The sequence below is a fragment of the Phyllobates terribilis genome, unplaced genomic scaffold (assembly GCF_046119375.1).
Source record: "Phyllobates terribilis strain yellow unplaced genomic scaffold, ASM4611937v1 Scaffold_9__5_contigs__length_417890890, whole genome shotgun sequence".
Classification (NCBI taxonomy): domain Eukaryota; kingdom Metazoa; phylum Chordata; class Amphibia; order Anura; family Dendrobatidae; genus Phyllobates; species Phyllobates terribilis.
In genome coordinates, this window is record NW_027362769.1 from 398398903 (window position 1) to 398418936 (window position 20034).

The window sequence follows — 20034 nt, forward strand, 5'->3', positions numbered from 1 at the left end:
GTTGAACCTGGTTGTCCAGCAATTTTTAGCCCACTATCCCAGACTAGATGGCCTTCTGCAGAGGGCACGGTCGCTGTGTGCTCACTTCCGCCGTTCGCATCCCGCAGCTCAGCGACTTACATCTCTACAGAAGTCGTTGGGCCTGCCACTTCACCGGCTAAAATGAGATGTGCCTACCCGGTGGAATTCAACTCTGCACATGTTGCAGCGACTGTGGCAGCACCGACAAGCCCTGGTGCAATACGTTCTGACGTATAGCCTGGGCCAACGAGATCCAGAGGTGGGGCAAATCACGCTGGAGGAGTGGTCTCAGATCAGGGACCTATGCACCCTTCTGCACAGTTTTGAAATGGCGACGAAGATGTTTAGTGCTGACGATGCCATTATCAGCATGACTATTCCGGTGATTTACATGCTGGAGCACATGTTAAACAGAATTCGGAGTCAGGTGGTGGCACAAGAGGAGGTGGAGGAAGTAGAGGAGGAGGAGTTGTATGCGGAAGGGCTAACATCTGCAAGGTCCAGACGGTCGGCAGCACCAAGGCGGCAGGCATGTGAGGGTGGGGGAGATGGTTTTACCAGGGCGTATTGTAGCAGCCACACTAGTGAGGAAGGTGCAGGAGCCCAGGAAGAAGTGGAGGACGAACTGATGGAAGACTCATCAGATGAGGGAGACCTTGATCACATTTCTGTTGTGCGAGGTTGGGGGGAGAGGACAGAGGAAGGAAGCATGATTGTTACCTCGCCACAAACACAACAGGGACTTGGTGCTCCTGGATGCGCAACACACATGAGTGCCTTCTTGCTGCACTACCTGCAACATGACCCTCGAATTGTGAGAATTAGAAATAATCCTGACTACTGGGTTGCCACACTGTTAGATCCCCGGTACAAAAGTAAATTTGAAGAAATTATTCCTGCCATAGAAAGGGATGCACACATGCAGGAGTATCAGCAGAGACTGTTGCAGAATCTTACATGTGCTTTTCCACAAAACACCAGTGGTGCACGTAGTGAATCTCACAGTTCCAACTTGCCAACCGTGGGACCGTCAAGTGTTCAGCACTCAAACCGTAACAGAACCACAGTATCTGCTGGTAACATCAATTTTGCGGAATCATTTCACCACTTTTTTAGCCCATCCTTTGCAAGGCCACAGGAGACAAGAAGTCTGACACATAGTCAACGCCTAGAGACGATGGTACAGGAGTATCTCCAAGTAAACATTGAAGCCATGACTGTGTCACTGGACCCTTGCTCTTTTTGGGCTTCCAATCTGGATAAATGGCCGGAGCTAGCCACTTACGCCTTGGAGATCTTGTCATGCCCCGCAGCCAGCGTTCTGTCTGAACGTGTGTTCAGCGCTGCTGGCGGTGTGCTGACAGATAAGCGCACGCGGCTCTCCACTGATAATGTAGACAGACTTACGTTCATAAAGATGAACAAATCATGGATCCGAAACGACTTTTCTACCCCTGTGTCATCCTGGGGAGAGTAAAAGCTTGATGATTAGTTAAAATCACCCTACCAACCGTTTTAAGCTTTCAAATTACTAATCATGTTTATCTGTATCTTGACTGGAAAATAATTTGGTCTTTGTAGCAGTGTGCAGCACTGATTCTATTAGGCCATCTATAATAAGCTCCACCAGATTTAAAATTACTAATCATGTTTATCTGTATCTTGGCTGGAAAATAATTTGGGCTTTGTAGCAGTGTGCAGCACTGATCCTATTAGGCCATCTATACTAAGCTCCACCAGATTTAAAATTAATAATAATTTTTAGCTGCATCTAGCCCGGAAAATAATTTTGGGGCTCCGAGATGCGCAAGACACATAAGTGCCTTCTTGCTGCACTACCTGCAACATGACCCTCATATTGTCAGAATTCGAAGTAATCATGACTACTGGGTTGCCACACTCTTAGATCCCCCAAACTTTTCGATCAACCTTTTCATTTTAATAAAGACCAAAAAAATGGTAATTTTTGAAATTATAAGCATTAGCAGGTTATTAGAAACTGAAATCAAACAGTTTTCAACTCAAAACTTTATTCTAGGTGATGTTACATTTTCACATAGGACCCCTTGTTGGAAAGGAGCTTCTGAACTCTCTCGTCCATTGAATTTGTCAGGTTTTGGATGGTTTCTGCTTCAATTGTTTTGCATGAGGACAGAATACCCTCCCAAAGCTGTTGCTTAGATGTGAACTGCCTCCCGCCATCATAGACACTCCTTTTGATGATGCTCCAGAGGTTCTGAATGGGGTAGAGGTCAGGGGAGCATGGGGGTCACACCATAAGTTTGTCCCCTTTTATGCCCATATCAGCCAGAGATGCAGATGTTTTATGTGCAGCATGAGATGGTGCATTATCATGCAAAAAAATGATCTTGCTGTGAAATACACGGTTCTTCTTCTTGAACCATGGCAGGAAGTGCTGTTTGAGAAAATCCACATACATTATGGAGTTCATCTTTAGCGCCTTCAGGGATCCTAAAGGGGCCGACAATCTCTCTCCCCATGATTCCAGCCCAAAACATTACTCCACCTCCTCCTTGTTGGCGCTGTAGCCGTGTTTGCGTGGGGTGTCCATCAACCAGCCATCCTCCACTCCATCCATCTGGACCATAGAGCGCTGCACGGCACTCATCCGTGAACAAAACAGTTTTGAAATCAGTCTTCATGTAATGTTTGGCCCACTGGAGCCGTTTCTGCTTGTGTGAAGTGGATAGAGGAGGTCGACAGGATGGCGTATGCACAGCTGCAAACCTCTGAAGGACCCTGCATCTTGTTGTTCGGGGGACGTTGGAGGCACCAGCAGCTTCAAAAACTTGTCTGCTGCTATGACAAGGCTTTTTTGCCGCTGCTCTTTTAACCTGACGTAATTGCCTGTAGGAAAGAGTCCTCAATTTGCCCTTATCAGCACGCACACGTGTGTACTGTGAATCAGCTACATACTTCTTGATTGCCAAGACACTTCATCCTGATCATCGCACAATGTTGATTGTAGTCATGCCTTGACCTAAACACTCCACAATTTGTTGCTTCTCAGCAGCCGACACATCCTTTTTCTTTCCCATTTTGGCAGAAAATGTAGGCTGCTTAATAATGTGAGACAGCCTTCTTAAGTAGTCTTACCTTTCATTGGACACACCTGCCAAACTAATTAGCACAGGTGTCTGCAATTGCTTACAGTGATATAAAGAGCCCTGACACACATCACCATCAATGAGTTTAACTGACAAACAAACAAATTCTTCCCTTATCACTCCTAAACACTTTTTGCATAATAATTTGGAACGCAGTGTACATGTGCTTTTCCACAAAACACCAGTGGTTCACGTAGTGAATCTTACAGTTCTAACTTGCCAACCGTGGTCTGTATGGAGTTGTTCAATAAAGGGCCCAAAATTAAGATAACATAGATGGGAGAGGTCTCTATGAATAGGAATTCCTAAGTATTTGATACCCTGTGAGGGCCAGGCAAAGGGAAAGTTGGACTGGATGGAATCCTATATGGATTTGGGGAGGGAGACATCGAGGGCCTCAGACTTCGCTGCATTGATTTTAAAATTTTACCATGTAACAAAGTGATCTATTTCAGCCATAACAGCATGGATGGATATATGTGATTGAGTGATATATACTAGGACATCATCAGCAAATAGAGAGCACTTGTACTCGGTGCCTCCCACCTCAATCCACCTAATATTGGGGTTATGGCGAATTGATGAGAGCAGGTGCTCCGTCACTAGGATGTATAAGAGAGGGGACAGAGGACATCCCTGCCTTGTCCCATTGGTGATTGTGAAAGGTGATGAAAATGTTCTGACGCACCCCCTGGGCCTTGGGACACCCGGAGCCGGACCCTTTTTGGTGGATGCTGGTGGTTGTAGTCTTCGTGGCGGCGACCCAGTTCCGTGGCTCAGGGCGGTCAAACCAGTGGCAGAACTATTTATGTGGTTTTGATGTTTAAATGTCCGACTACGCCACCCGTGGATTGCGGTCAGAGTGAACCGCCGCTCCAGGGCAGACCGCTGAGGCTGGTGTTGTGGGTGCAGCAGAGCGTAGCATAACTCCCCACGGGAGGAGTATAGCCTCAGGGCAGTGTATGCGGAGGATGGGGGTGATGGTGCAGGGCAGCAGCAGTAACGACACGGAGTCAGTGATGCAGTTCAGGGCCTTTATTCACAGTTCTTATTATCCAGACCACGTCTGCAGGTAACGGCTGCCCACGTCGTACTGTGCTCACCAGGTGAGGGGCTCAGACAACTCCCAGATAACTTTGGAGCGCTTCACAGGACCCCCTTTGTGTGTCCTTTGTCTGGCCTTTCTTACCAACCCTTCTGTCCGGCTGCCTCGGGCCTCCTCTTGGTAAACTTAGCGCCAGGTTCCCTGACCCTATGTGGTGCCTTCCTAGCGGGTGTAGCAAGGGGCTGCGCCACATAAAATGTCACAGCCTCCGGTTTCTAGCTGAGGGTCGTTTCCTGCCTCCACTAGTTTCGGGGACCAGTCTCCCCCTTTGGCCTGACCCCTCCACGCAGGTGGATTCGAACGTGCGGTGGCGACTCGCCCGTCCGCACCCCAGGGATCCCTTCATTCCTCGTTCCTGGAGCCTTCTCCGCTCCTCTTCCTTCCTTCTCCCTCTTGCAGGCCTGGGCCTCTGTTACTAGGCCCGCCTCCGGAGCAGAGCTCATGCAGAGCCCCTGCTCCCTGCCACTTCTGCTCAGACTTCTCTGCACTGAACTAAGATGGTGCCCACCTTTTATACTCCCTTCTCAATGCACCCAGGAACTGCTTCCTCCCTGCTCCTGCACTACAGGGTTCCCCTTCCTCAGTGTTCCCTCCCCCCACTCCAGCCAGGGACAGGGACTGTCGTGCCCATCTCAGGGGCATATTGGTCGCCCTGCCCCACGGCAATGTGGTGTAATGCATGCAGGTGTCGGGTCCTGATCCACACTCCATCCTTACCTGAGAGTGAGATATCACACCTCTGGGTGAGGTGCAATACCTCTGTAGCAACTGAGCCCTCAGGGTGCTACAGTTCCATTTATCTTCAGCCTAGGTGACGTATTGTGATACAGGGCCGTGATTTTGGCTATAAAAGGGTCCCCTAGACCCCTGCCCCAAGCTTTTTAAGAGAATCATATGTGGCGTGCCAGGAGACTCTATGGAATGCTTTCTCAGCATCCAACGAGAGTATCTAATTACAAATTTTTAACTGCATCTAGCCCAGGAAATACTTTGTGCCTAGTAGCAGTGTCTGCTAGTCAGCGGATTATCCCGGCTGTTAAGCAAGCTACACCACCTGTAGTTTGGACACTTAATTTTTTCAAAGGAAATGCTTCGGGACCACGGGATACTCAGTGAAGAGCATCAGGAGGCACCCCAAGGCATAGGGGCTGGGACTGGCACTAGGATGCCTTGCGGTGGACAGCCGAGCTCGATCCTTATAAAAGCTTTTTAACTGCAGCAGCTTTAGTGGACGCTACTGGAGCTGGAATTACGCGGCTGCTGGCATGAGACTTGCCCTCCAATAGATCCTTGTAAATGGATTTAAAGTGTATTCATTCAAATTAGAGAGACAATTTAAATTAAAAAGCTTAGAGCTGCCTCCACCACAGGGGGGCTCGCTCGACCCACCAGCGGACAGGCACCAGTATTGGGAGAGGGGGGCTGGCCGTCAGGGTTCACCGCGGCTCTGGCACAAACCCGGCGACACGGAGGTGGCACGGGCAGGAGCGGACTGGCCGTCTCGGCTTCTCACTTTTTGGATTTTAGAAGGGCATGACATGCCTATATCTGTGTCTCCCCCTCCTTTTACTCCTCCACCTCTTTTCTTTTCGCATGACTATATGTACTTGTCACTTTTCCATGTGTTAGTTGTGTCTTCTGAGCAGTTTGTCAGCTTTTGGACACCTTTGAAGGTGTTTTCTATGTGTTTCTATGTGTTTTTGTTTGCCTGCCATTGGTTTTAACGGTGTTCGAAGGTGTTCGACGAACCGAACCGAACTCGAACACTACAGGGGTGGCTCAACACTACACACGACCCCACCAGCATTGATGACTGTGCCGCACACGACCCCTCCAGCGGTGATGACTGTGCCACACACGACCCCTGCAGCAGTGATGACTGTGCCACACACGACCCCTGCAGCAGTGATGACTGTGCCACACATGACCCCTCCAGCGGTGATGACTGTGCCACACACGACCCCTGCAGCAGTGATGACTGTGCCACACACGACCCCTGCAGCAGTGATGACTGTGCCGCACACGACCCCTCCAGCGGTGATGACTGTGCCACACACGACCCCTGCAGCAGTGATGACTGTGCTGCACACGACCCCTGCAGCAGTGATGACTGTGCCGCACACGACCCCTCCAGCGGTGATGACTGTGCCACACACGACCCCTGCAGCAGTGATGACTGTGCTGCACACGACCCCTGCAGCAGTGATGACTGTGCCACACATGACCCCTGCAGCAGTGATGACTGTGCCGCACACGACCCCTGCAGCAGTGATGACTGTGCCGCACACGACCCCTGCAGCAGTGATGACTGTGCTGCACACGACCCCTGCAGCAGTGATGACTGTGCCACACATGACCCCTGCAGCAGTGATGACTGTGCCACACACGACCCCTGCAGCGGTGATGACTGTGCTGCACACGACCCCTGCAGCAGTGATGACTGTGCCGCACACGACCCCTGCAGCGGTGATGACTGTGCCACACACGACCCCTGCGGCAGTGATGACTGTGCTGCACACGACCCCTGCAGCAGTGATGACTGTGCCACACATGACCCCTGCAGCAGTGATGACTGTGCCACACACGACCCCTGCAGCGGTGATGACTGTGCCACACATGACCCCTGCAGCAGTGATGGCTGTGCCACACATGACCCCTCCAGCGGTGATGGCTGTGCCACACATGACCCCTGCAGCACTGATGGCTGTGCCACACATGACCCCTCCAGCGGTGATGACTGTGCCACACACGACCCCTCCAGTGATGATGACTGTGCCACACTTGACCCCTCCAGCAGTGATGACTGTGCCGCATACGACCCCTGCAGCAGTGATATCTGTGCCACACATGACCCCTGCAGCACTGATGGCTGTGCCACACATGACCCCTCCAGCGGTGATGGCTGTGCCACACACGACCCCTGCAGCCGTGATGACTGTGCTGCATACAACCCCTGCAGCGGTGATGACTGTGCCACACACGACCCCTCCAGTTGTGTTGACTGCGCCACACATGACCCCGCGGCTGTTAGGGGCACATGACAACTGATCAGATCAGCTGTCATGTGCCCGAAAACATGCGGGCTCAGCACCGGAGATTGCATCAAAGAGGAGGAGGTGACCTATGACGCATAAATATGTCATAGGTCATAAAGGGGATAAAATATTTTTATAATTTTTTTTTTGTCACTTTTGTACTTAGTCCCTCTCCCTCTATGGAAGTTTAACTTTTTTTTTTACACAGATCTCTGGTATAATGCATTATAGCTGTCAATGCTGCACTGACAGAAGCCTCTTAGACCTGCTCGTGGCATGGTCTAAGCAGGCCTCTGTAGCTGACAGATCAGGAGGTCGTCATGTGACCACCAGCTGTCATGGCAACCATAGGGCTCCCCGCAGTGACGTCATGGGGAGCGGATTGGACGGGAGAGGGAGCCCGCTCCTCTCCCTGCCTTCTAAATGCTGTGATTGATCGCTATTACTAGTCTGCGGGGATTTTCCTCTGTGAATTGGGTTTCTAACCTGATCCTCTTGTGTTGTATCTTGATGTGGATTTTCGGTGCAGAATCGATGACACTATGTTTTCTATGATTTATTAGCAGGTGACTGGCGAACACCATGAATTCCTTCAGAGAAGCTTCTTGGATTGTCAAACATCTGAAATGGAAATTTGCTGAAATATTCCAGGAAAACGCAGAGGATTTTTTTGATGAACTTGGCTCCCTGGGCCTCGTATCACTCGAGAACTATCTTGAATTCTGTTCAAAAGATTCTCCGGCAGAGAAAACCGAGGAGTTGTTGAATCTCTTACTTCAAAATGGAGAACGGGCATGTCAGAAATTCCTCAACCACCTGGAGAGCTTGGTCCTCAGGTTTCCCGATTTGTCTGGTTTGTCTCAGTCACTTTTGGAAGGTGAGTAGCCGACTCTACGCGGGTAAGGCCTCGCTCTCGGTTGCGAATAAATCAGACAAATGCAATCCGATAAAAAAATCAGATTGCATTTGTACCAATTTAATCCTATGCTCGTGTTCTCAATGGCATTCTTCTTTTCAGCTCCGATCGGATCGCGATCGGGCTTAAAAAATAATCGCAGCATGCTGGATTCTGATCGCACGCACCCATATAAGTCTATCTCGGAGATCACCCGAGTTCAGTGTGATTCTCGCTGACGCCAGCAACAGAGGAGATAGAGAAATTAATCCCCCCCTCCCCTCCACAGCTGTGCTGCGATCCTCTCTGTACGAGAGGATCGGAGCACAGGACATTGACACTCGGCTCCTGCTCGCAACGGAGCAGGATCCGAGTGTCATTAGCATATCGCATCTGCAGCTCTCGCATCGGATATGATACGCTAGTGGGACCCCGGCCTGAGGCTTTAATTCTGCATCCGCATGGCGTATGCAGAAAAAAACTAGCAAATTCTAACAGACACCATAGATAGAGGAAGACGGAAGCATTAGTTTTAGGGGGCAAAATCTGTGTGCATAAGTATTTGATACACTGCCGATTTTGCAAGTTTTCCCACCTAGAAAGAATGGAGGTCTGTAATTTTTATCACAGGTACACTTCACTTGTGAGAGACAGAATCTAAAAAATAATCCAGAAAATCACATTGTACGATTTTTACATAATTAAATTGCATTTTTTTTACATGAAATAAGTATTTGATACAATAGAAAAACAGAACTTAATATTTGGTCCAGAAACCTTTGTTTGTAATTACAGAGGTCGGACGTTTCCTGTAGATCTTCACCAGTCTTGCACACACTGCAGTAGGGATTTTGGCCCCCTCCTCCATACAGATCTTCTCCAGATCTTTCAGGTTTCGGGGCTGTCTCTGGGCAACATTGAGTTTCAGATCGCTCCATAGATATTCTATTGGGTTCAGGTCTGGAGACCGGCTAGGCCACTCCAGGACCTTGAAATACTTCCTACGGAGCCACTTCTTAGTTGCCCCGGCTTTGTGTTTTGGGTCATTCTCATAATGGAAGACCCAGCCACGACCCATCTTCAATGCTCTTACTGAGGGAAGGAGGTTGTTGGCCAAAATCTTACGATACATGACCCCATGCATCTTCCCTTCTATACGGCGCAGTCATCCTGTCTCCTTTGCAGAAAAGCACCCCCAAAGTATGATGTTTCCCCCACCATGTTTCACGGTTGGGACGGTGTTCTTGGGGTTGTACTCATGCTTCTTGTTCCTCCAAACAAGTTTTATTTTAGTCTCATGCCTTCTCTGGATCATCCAAATGGTCAAAGGGGCCTGGACATGTGCTGGCGTGAGCAGGTGGAGTTTGTGTGCCCTGTAGGATTTAAATCCATGATGGCGTAGTGTGTTACTAACGGTAATGTTTGAGACTGTGGTCCCAGCTCTTTTCAGGTCATTGACCAGGTCCTCCTGTGTAGTTCTGGGCTGATTCCTGACATTTCTCAGTATCATCATTACCACCCGAGGCGACATCTTGCATGGAGCCCGAGATCGAGGAAGATTGACAGTCATCTTGTGTTTCTTCCATTGTCTAATAATTGTGCCAACAGTTGTTGCCTTCTCACCAAGCTGCTTGACTATTGTCATGTAGCCCATCCCAGCCTTGTGTAGGTCAACAATTTTGTCCTTGGTGTCCTTAGGCAGCTGTATGGTCTTGGGCATGGTGGAGAGGTTGGAGTGTGATTAAGTGTGTAGACAGATGTCACTTATGCAGGTAATGAGTTCAAACCGGTGCAATTAATGCAGGTAATGAGTTCAAACCGGTGCAATTAATGCAGGTAATGAGTTCAAACCGGTGCAATTAATGCAGGTAATGAGTTCAAACCGGTGCAATTAATACAGGTAATGAGTTCTAACCGGTGCAATTAATGCAGGTAATGAGTTCAAACCGGTGCAATTAATACAGGTAATGAGTTCTAACCGGTGCAATTAATGCAGGTAATGAGTTCAAACCGGTGCAATTAATACAGGTAATGAGTTCTAACCGGTGCAATTAATGCAGGTAATGAGTTCAAACCGGTGCAATTAATACAGGTAATGAGTTCAAACCGGTGCAATTAAAACAGGTAATGAGTGAAGAGTAGGAGGCTTCTTAAAGAAAAACTAACAGGTCTGTGAGAGGCAGAATTCTTGCTGGTTGGTCGTGATCAAATACTTATTTTATGCAATAAAAATGCAATTTATGTAAAAATCATACACTGTGAAGTGAAATATACGTATGATAAAAATCAGACCTCTCTATTCTTTGTAGGTGGCAAAATCGTCAGTGTATCAAATACTTTCCCCACTGTACATGCTGTATGTGCTGTGCATTCATCCATGAGCGCCTCTGCCCTGTGGTTTGCAGAGAAATAAAACTTTATTATTTTTTTTAAATAATTTTGTTCAGCACGGAAAATTATAAAACTTTTAAAATCACTTTATTAGGGGATTAATCTTCATGCCTGAAACACATAAATAAATTTGTTTCTAAGTGGTCTCCAAACCTCGACTTTTCGTCAGTCTGTTTGCCTGTCACTGCCATTATCCGTACTCCAAATGAGTATTTTATCAATGCAGCTAAAGGCAAGCAATTAAACGGGGGAAAAAACAGGCTTTGGAAGCCACTTGCGTGAATTTTTTCTAAAGGAAAGAAGATGAATCCTTTCATAAATGATTTTTTTAAATTTCATAATTTTTCACTTTGGAAAAAATTGTAAAAAGAAAATATAAAACTTTAGATACTTTATAAGAGGATACAATATATTATAAATAAATCCCGCTTTCAGTTTGTCCTCTCTAAATTTGTGCTTGTTAAATCCCACCCTTTAAGGGGGTTTCCAGGGAAAAGAATAGTTAAACATCTTCCGCCGCTGTCATTTTTCATTTTTACACTTTCATTTTTATCCAATCTTTCTTCCGGGAGTGATACATTTATATTTTTCTGTCACCATATGAGAGGTTTTTTTTGTCTGGTTTTTAACAGGACGGGTAGTTTTGAATGACTTCATTAATTTTTCCCCATAAATTACTGAAAAATTGGAAAAAAGATTCCAAGTGCGGCAGCATGACAAAAAAATCACACAATTTGTCTGCCCTTTTTTTATTACGCCGTAAAAATGACGTGACATCTTGTTTCTCCATCTCAGTATGATTACGGTGATGCCACATTTGTATCATTTTATAATGATGAAAAAAACGCCGAAATTTGTAAAAATGGCTTGTGTTTTCATCTTTTGAGACCCGTAACTTTTTTATTTTTAGATCAGTTGATCTGTTTCAGGACTTTTTTTGCGTGACAAGCTGATGTTTTTATTGGCACAATTTTTTGGTGGGGGAACGCTAAGCAGCTGGAACCAGTGATCATACATTTTATCCTATCATATAGATGTTATTTTCCTGGAAAACCCCTTTAAAATTGACCATATGCATGAGATGCAGTTGAGTAAACACTACTAGCTGGACGGGCTTCCCCATAGAGCAGCCAATCAGGAGGAATTATCTAAGCCTGTATAAAAGCAGCAGCAGGGAATGCAGCAGCCATGTTGTGGTGAATCTATACAGAAAGAGGACGTAACAGCTTACCCATAGAAAAAAAGCATAAAACACCAATGAAAACTGTACAATAATTGACCACTAGTGGCTGCTATTAATTATTTTGCTTATTTGCTTTGGTTTGGTGGAAAACGTGACAAATATCATGGATTTTATCAACCAGCGCAGATTATACTTTGGTGCATACCAGGCTCACTTCCCTACTGATGGATCGAAGGTGCCGAGTATCATTATGCTACTGACACATGAAGCTTTGGCCTGGGTTAGCCCCCTTAATGAGACTTATTACTTTCAACTTAATGATCTGGAGGCTTTCCTAGCAGTCATGAGCCAAGTGTTGGATGACCCTAATCGCGGTGCAACAGCTTCAACTACGTTGATGGCCCTACATCAGGGTAACCAATCAGTCGCAGGGTACGCCACAGAATTCAGATAGCGGGTGATTGATACTGAATAGAATAATGCTGCAAAATGACTTTTTATTGAGAACGGACTCTCCAGCGCACTTACAGATGAACTAGCCCGGGCCGATGCTCCCACAAATGTTGATGACTTCATTCACCCTTATATTCGTATAGACACCCGACTATCAGAGAGAAGATTGGAAAAGTGGAATTCAACCTGGTTCCATGATAGTAACCATTATCTACCTGCTCCAACCACCAGTAACAGAGACTATAAAATATAGAGTCCTCACAAATCTGAAGTTGAACCATTGCAGGCAGAGAACCTATTAAAAAGTAAAAGTGCCAAGAGAACTCCGTGTTTCTTTTGTGACAAGTCTCATCAATTGTCCTTCTCAATGACGAAAAACAGTGGCAGTAGTAGCTCTCCACTCCACACAGACTTCATCAAATGAAGAGGTTGTGGAGGACCCTGAACAATCTTCTGATCTATATATAAAGAATTTGCTAACGTATATAACAAGAAAAATGCCGACAAGCTCCCTACTCATTGGCAGTATGATTGTCCTATTGCCTGGAGCAGCGATACCCTTTGGAAGCATTTACCCATTGGCCGAGCAGAAATTAAAAGCCTTCAAAGAGTACATCGATGAAAATTTAGCCAATGGGTTTATTCGTCTATCTTCATCAGCAGCAGGTGCCTCTACCTTGCTTGTCAAAAATAAAGATGGTCCCTTAAGAGTTGAAACCCTGCATTGAGTACAGAGAATAGAATAAAATTACTGTAAAGAATCGTTACCCTCCGCCTTTGATCCCTGAGTTGCCGGACATTGTTCGTCATGCAAAGATGTTCATAAACCTGAATCTTCGAAGGGCATATAACTTGGTTCACGTTAGACCAGGTGATGAATGGAAAACGACATATACATCATGTTATGGACGCTATGAGGACTTAGTCACGTCGTTTGGACTTTGCAATGCTCCTGCGACAACTCAGCATTTCGTTAATGACATTCTCAGAGATTTGCTTGATCAATTTGTGGCCATTTATCTGGATGATAAGCTAATCTTTTCTAATTCTGCAGAAGAACATCAGAATCATGTGAAAACTGTATTGGAGCATCTGAGAACTCACAAACCGAACATTAAGCTGGAGAAATGTGAATTCCATCAAGCAGCGATCCAGTTCCTGGGTTATATAATCTCTATGCAAGGATTACAAATGGTCTTTAGAAAGATTCAAGCTATCATTGGCTAGCAAAAAAGGGCCAACGGCTTGTGTGCTTTGGTAATTTTTACAGACGATTTATTATGTTTTCAGGTATAATTGCACCAATCGCCCAATTATCAAAGAAAGGCATATCGTTGTTTGGTCTCCTCAAGCACAAGATGCTTTTCCTTGCCTGAAGGAAAAGTTCACCACAGCTCCTATACTCATTCATCCCAATCCTGAACTTGCCTTTATTGTAGAGGTGGACGCTTCAAACCTTGCAGTTGGGACCATTTTATCGCAAAGAATGGGAATAAAAGACTTGTTACATCCTTGTGCTTTTTTTTCTTGATGTTTCACCGTGTCATAAAGGAACTATGACGCAGACACCAGCGAGCTAATGCCACAACTGGCAGTAATTGGAGGCAGAGAGACAGCTAAATAGCTAGGTAATCACTCCAAACTGGTAACATATGGAGGAAGCCCCACAAGCCACTCCCTGTTTGGGCAGCTGGACTGTCACTCACAACACTGACAGCTCAGCATGCGTTAGCCTCTGATTGGGTGGTTGAGCTATCCATCACCATACTAACAGCTCAGCATGCCCCTGCCTTAGATTGGAAGGCTGAACTGTCACTCACTGCATCCGGACACACCGATAGGAGGAATCATCACACTGGCACAACCATCACACCCAACTGCAAGGAAAAATAGAATCAAACAAAATATATCTAGATAATAGCCATGTCTTGCGGTGCTCAGCTTGATACTTGTAAATGATCATGAAAATTCAGAGGAAAGCAAGAGGAGCGGTACTCGCCACTGGCAATTTCAGTAAAGTGCACTTTATTTCGGTTGCAGAGTTGCAGACAGACACATCAGTGAAATGCGCTTTATCTAGGATGTTCTCAAAAGATTCCTCTTCAACAGAAACTCCAACAACTATTCTGACTGAGTCCAACTTTATAGGGGTGGTCCATAATATAGACTTGCGGGAAGCATATAAGACCCAATTCTTCTGAACCCGCCAGATGATATATCTCTTCGCCATAATCGTTGCATCTATGTTCAAGAAACTTTGAGATTAAATATATTAAGGCTGACTCCATGACTCAAGTTAGTAGGGCACAAGGGAATTCAGAAAACACAGGAATTGTTGTCTTGTTTCTTTTGGTGGCCCAATTGCCAGAAAGGTGTTAAAGAATGTTTTTTCCTGTAGCACCTGTACCATGTATACCATGTATAAAACTCCCTGTACATCATCAGTGGGATTATTGCCGCCTCTGTCCAATCCGTCTCACCCTTGGGGTTCTATTTCTATGGACTTTGTATATTTACCAGTTTCAAAGGGGAAGAGTTCCATCCTAGTCGTGGTGGACCATCTAACCAAAGCAGCACCTCTTGTCCCCTGCACTGGTTTGCCCTCTGCTAAGGAGACTGACGATCTCATAATTCACAATCGGTTTCATCTTCATGGAGTTCCAGACAAAGCAGTATTTGATCGTGGAACACAATTTACATCAAGAGTCTGGAAAACATTTTGTGCAGCATTGGACATTGATGTCAGCTTACCCTCTGCATTTCATCCCCAGTCTAATGGTCAGATTGAACGCACTGACCAAACCTTGGAGCCATATCTCCAATGCTACATTTGCCATCTTCAGGATGACTAGGTTGATTTGCATCCTATGGCAGAGTTTTCATAGAACAATTCTCGAAATGATTCGACTAAACAGACACCATTCTTAGCAAATTTCGGTTACCATCCAAGTGTTCTTCCCAATTTTCCTAGAGAAACTTCTATTCCTGAAATCACTGATGGAATACATTCCCTGCAACAGAATCTGGAAATGCTAAAGGACACTTTAAGATTCGCTAAAGAGAAATACACTGCTCAAAAAAATAAAGGGAACAGTGAAATCCCCCCTCCTAGATCTGAATGAATGAAATATTCTCATTGAATACTTTGTTCTGTACAAAATTGAATGTGCTGACAACAAAATCACACAAAAATCATCAATGGAAATCAAATTTATTAACCAATGGAGGCCTGGATCTGGAGTCACCCCCAAAATTAAAGTGGAAAAAACACACTACAGGCTGATCCAACTTTGATGTAATGTCCTTAAAACAAGTCACAATCAGGCTGAGTATTGTGTGTGGCCTCCACGTGCCTGTATGACCTCCCTACAACGCCTGGGCATGCTCCTGATGAGGCTGAGTATTGTGTGTGGCCTCCACGTGCCTGTATGACCTCCATACATCGCCTGGGCATGCTCCTGATGAGGCTGAGTATTGTGTGTGGCCTCCACGTGCCTGTATGACCTCCCTACAACGCCTGGGCATGCTCCTGATGAGGCTGAGTATTGTGTGTGGCCTCCACGTGCCTGTATGACCTCCCTACAACGCCTGGACATGCTCCTGATGAGGCTGAGTATTGTGTGTGGCCTCCACGTGCCTATATGACCTCCCTACAATGCCTGGGCATGCTCCTGATGAGGCTGAGTATTGTGTGTGGCCTCCACGTGCCTGTATGACCTCCCTACAACGCCTGGGCATGCTCCTGATGAGGCTGAGTATTGTGTGTGGCCTCCACGTGCCTGTATGACCTCCCTACAATGCCTGGGCATGCTCCTGATGAAGCTGAGTATTGTGTGTGGCCTCCACGTGCCTGTATGACCTCCCTACAACGCCTGGGCATGCTCCTGATGAGGCTGAGTATTGTGTGTGGCCTCCACGTGCCTGTATGACCTCCCTACAACGCCTGGGCATGCTCCTGATGAGGCTGAGTATTGTGTGTGGCCTCCACGTGCCTGTATGACCTCCCTACAACGCCTGGGCATGCTCCTGATGAGGCTGAGTATTGTGTGTGTGGCCTCCACGTGCCTGTATGACCTCCCTACATCGCCTGGGCATGCTCCTGATGAGGCTGAGTATTGTGTGTGGCCTCCACGTGCCTGTATGACCTCCCTACAACGCCTGGGCATGCTCCTGATGAGGCTGAGTATTGTGTGTGGCCTTCACGTGCCTGTATGACCTCCCTACAATGCCTGGGCATGCTCCTGATGAGGCTGAGTATTGTGTGTGGCCTCCACGTGCCTGTATGACCTCCCTACAATGCCTGGGCATGCTCCTGATGAGGCTGAGTATTGTGTGTGGCCTCCACGTGCCTGTATGACCTCCCTACAACGCCTGGGTATGCTCCTGATGAGGCTGAGTATTGTGTGTGGCCTCCACGTGCCTGTATGACCTCCCTACAATGCCTGGGCATGCTCCTGATGAGGCTGAGTATTGTGTGTGGCCTCCACGTGCCTGTATGACCTCCCTACAACGCCTGATGAGGTTGCGGATGGTCTCCTGTGGGATCTCCTCCCAGACCTGGACTAAAGCATCCGCCAACTCCTGGACAGTCTGTGGTGCAACGTGACGTTGGTGGATGGAGCGAGACATGATGTCCCAGATGTGCTCAATCGGATTCAGGTCTGGGAACGAGCGGCCAGTCCATAGGTTCAATGCCTTCATCTTGCAGGAACTGCTGACACACTCCAGCCACATGAGGTCTGGCATTGTCCTTCATTAGGAGGAACCCAGGGCCAACCGCACCAGCATATGGTTTCACAAGGGGTCTGAGGATCTCATCTCGGTACCTAATGGCAGTCAGGCTACCTCTGATGAGCACATGGAGGGCTGTGCGGCCCTCCAAAGAAATGCAACCCCACACCTTTACAGACCCACTGCCAAACCGGTCATGCTGAAAGATGTTGCAGGCAGCAGATCGCTCTCCACGGCGTCTCCAGACTCTGTCACGTCTGTCACATGTGCTCAGTGTGGACATGCTTTCATCTGTGAAGAGCACAGGGCGCCAGTGGCGACTTTACCAATCCTGTTCTGTGGCAAATGCCAAGCGTCCTGCACGGTGTTGGGCTGTGAGCACAACCCCCATCCGTGGACGTCAGGCCCTCATACCACCCTCATGAAGTCGGTTTCTGACCGTTTGTGCAGACACATGCACATTTGTGGCCTGCTGGAGGTCATTTTGCAGGGCTCTGGCACTGCTCCTCCTGTTCCTCCTTGCACAAAGGCAGAGGTAGCGGTCCTGCTGCTGGGTTGTTGCCCTCCTACGGCCCCCTCCACGTCTCCTGGTGTACTGGCCTGTCTCCTGGTAGCACCTCCAGCCTCTGGACACTACGCTGACAGACACACACACAGTTTGCATTGATGTGCCATTCTGGATGAGCTGCACTACCTGAGCAACTTCTGTGGGTTGTAGAGTTCTTCTCATGCTACCACGAGTGTGAAAGCACAACCAACATTCAAAAATGACCAAAACATCAGCCAGAAAGCATTGGTACTGAGATGTGGTCTGTGGTCCCCACCTGCAGATCCACTCCTTTATTGAGGGTGTCTTGATGATTGCCAATAATTGCCATCTATTGTCTATTCCATTTGCACAGCAGCATGTGAAATTGATTGTCAATCAGTGTTGCTTCCTAAGTGGACAGTTTGATTTCACAGAAGTTTGATTTACTTGGAGTTATATTCTGTTGTTTAAGTCTTCCCTTTATTTTTTTGAGCAGTGTGTAAGGAAGCAGTGGACAAATCTTGCAGACCTTATCCAAGCTTCCATGTGGGAGATGAAGTGTGGCTTTCCAACAAAAATTTGAAACTTCATATAACTGAAATCCTTTTCCAGGTCGTCATCTACATCCTCCTGATCCTGTGGATGGAGAAGAACATTATTCTATCGAAAAAATCTTGGATTCCAGAATATTCAGAAATAGTTTGCAGTATTTAATAAAATGGCAATGTTACGGCCCTGAAAATAATTCATGGGAACCTGTAAAAAATATAAATTCTCCCCAACTGCTTAAAGAGTTTCTCTAGAGATTTCCAGATAAACCAAGTCAAGCAACACCCCAAGGCCGCTGTTGAATGGAGGGATTAATGTTAGGATAGTGGCTTCTATTATTCACTTTGCTAAATTCTGCTGCAATTTCACTCCTTAGCACTGGAGATTGCTGGTGTATTCTGCAATTGCCGTTTACCACTATGACCGCTATTGAACCTGTGTTTCCTGTTTGGGCCTACTTAAAGCCGCATGGAACATTCACTCATTGCTTGAGTATTGTGTCTAGCTGTTAGTCTAGTTCCAGTCTCCAGCTCCTGAACTGTCTTACCTAGACTGTTCTCACTTATCTCCGGATAGTGTCTATAACTTCCATAGCTATGTCCAAAAACTTCTACCACCACTTGCTGGACCCTGCTTGTACTCCTCTGGCCATAGGATTTCAGCTGTTCCACCAGTATCATAGCAGGTGTTATGTGACAGGACAACAGTGAGATAGATTAGTTGATAGTGTATGAAAAAAGAGAATAATACATAGATTCAATCGACAGGTGAAAGAAATAGGAGAGCGGGCAACATTGATGCAGAAAGTGGCATAAACGCTCTGAAATCTGACTTTTTGTACTTATAAGTTTAAGCGCTGACAAACTGTTTTACAGTTTATGATCATGGACATCAAAAGCCATACTGCAGACGAGTTGATCCTACGTATCAAGCAGCAAATCTCACGCTGGATGGCTCCTTGTCAACTACAACCGTGCATTGTAGTAAGTGACATTGCACAGGAAATGGTGGTTACACGATGTTTGGCAAAAGTAACTCAAGCTACATACACGTCGCATGTCAGAAATTTAACATTTTGTACAAAATTTTTGAAAGAAATATACTTGCTTGAGGAAGTTGGTGGCCATGGACAGTAAAATGTTTGGGCATTTTAACCATTCTTAGGTGGCGAAGCACACCCACTCCAGTCTTTGCAGAAGAAGAGAGTTCTTCCTCAGCGTTGACTAATTTGCAGCGTTGCAAGGTGCTGGTATTCAATGCTGCCTATGTTGGAGCATCTGTATGAGCAACATAAATTGTTGACTGATTATATCATGCAAGTAAACTTTTAAATCCGCCATTGGCATTTGATGAGTGTTCTCTGTCGCCAATGATGCCCTTAAAGAAGCTTAATTTGTCAGTAGGGAGAACTGTGGCAGCAAGTGGATGTGGAGGGACACTGAGTTCTCCAAGGTACAAGCAGATAACGAGGCTGACAGTGTGAAATTGATGATTGCTAATACCAATGATTAGGTTATCCATAGCATCTGCCTCCTTGTACATCGTGTTCTATACTGCCTGTCCATCACGTTCTATCTGTACTCTGCTGCTGCTGGGGCTACCAGTGCTGATCCTACGCAACCCACAAGCCATGTTCTATGCTCTGCTGTTGCTTCCACCACCACTGCCGCCTGGTAGCCACACATCTCCTTCCTGTCCATTGTGGTCTATATCTATTCTGTACTGCTGCTGGCAACCTTTCTCTGCACAGGGTAAATACATGAAACCACTGTTTCTTCTTTTTTCAAACAACAAACCTCTTGATGCTCCTATAAAAAAGGATATTTTGGACCATTGCTTGTCAAAGAGCCATAGCTTCTTTCACGCACCCAATATATATAAACACTGGCACGCCGGGCATCTGCTTCCGAAAAGAGACCATTTTGGAATGTTTTATCTTTTTTTTTTAACCTAGAGACAACAGGTGGGTGGGGAACAGGGAGAGGGAGGAGAGATGTAACTACGGTGCCCGTCC

General features: G+C 46.6%; 1 pseudogene; it reads left to right on the forward strand.

The window, feature by feature from the left end:
* The window catches only part of LOC141161257 (up-regulator of cell proliferation-like), a 67758-nt pseudogene that overhangs the window by 29520 nt on the left and 18204 nt on the right, over positions 1–20034 (forward strand).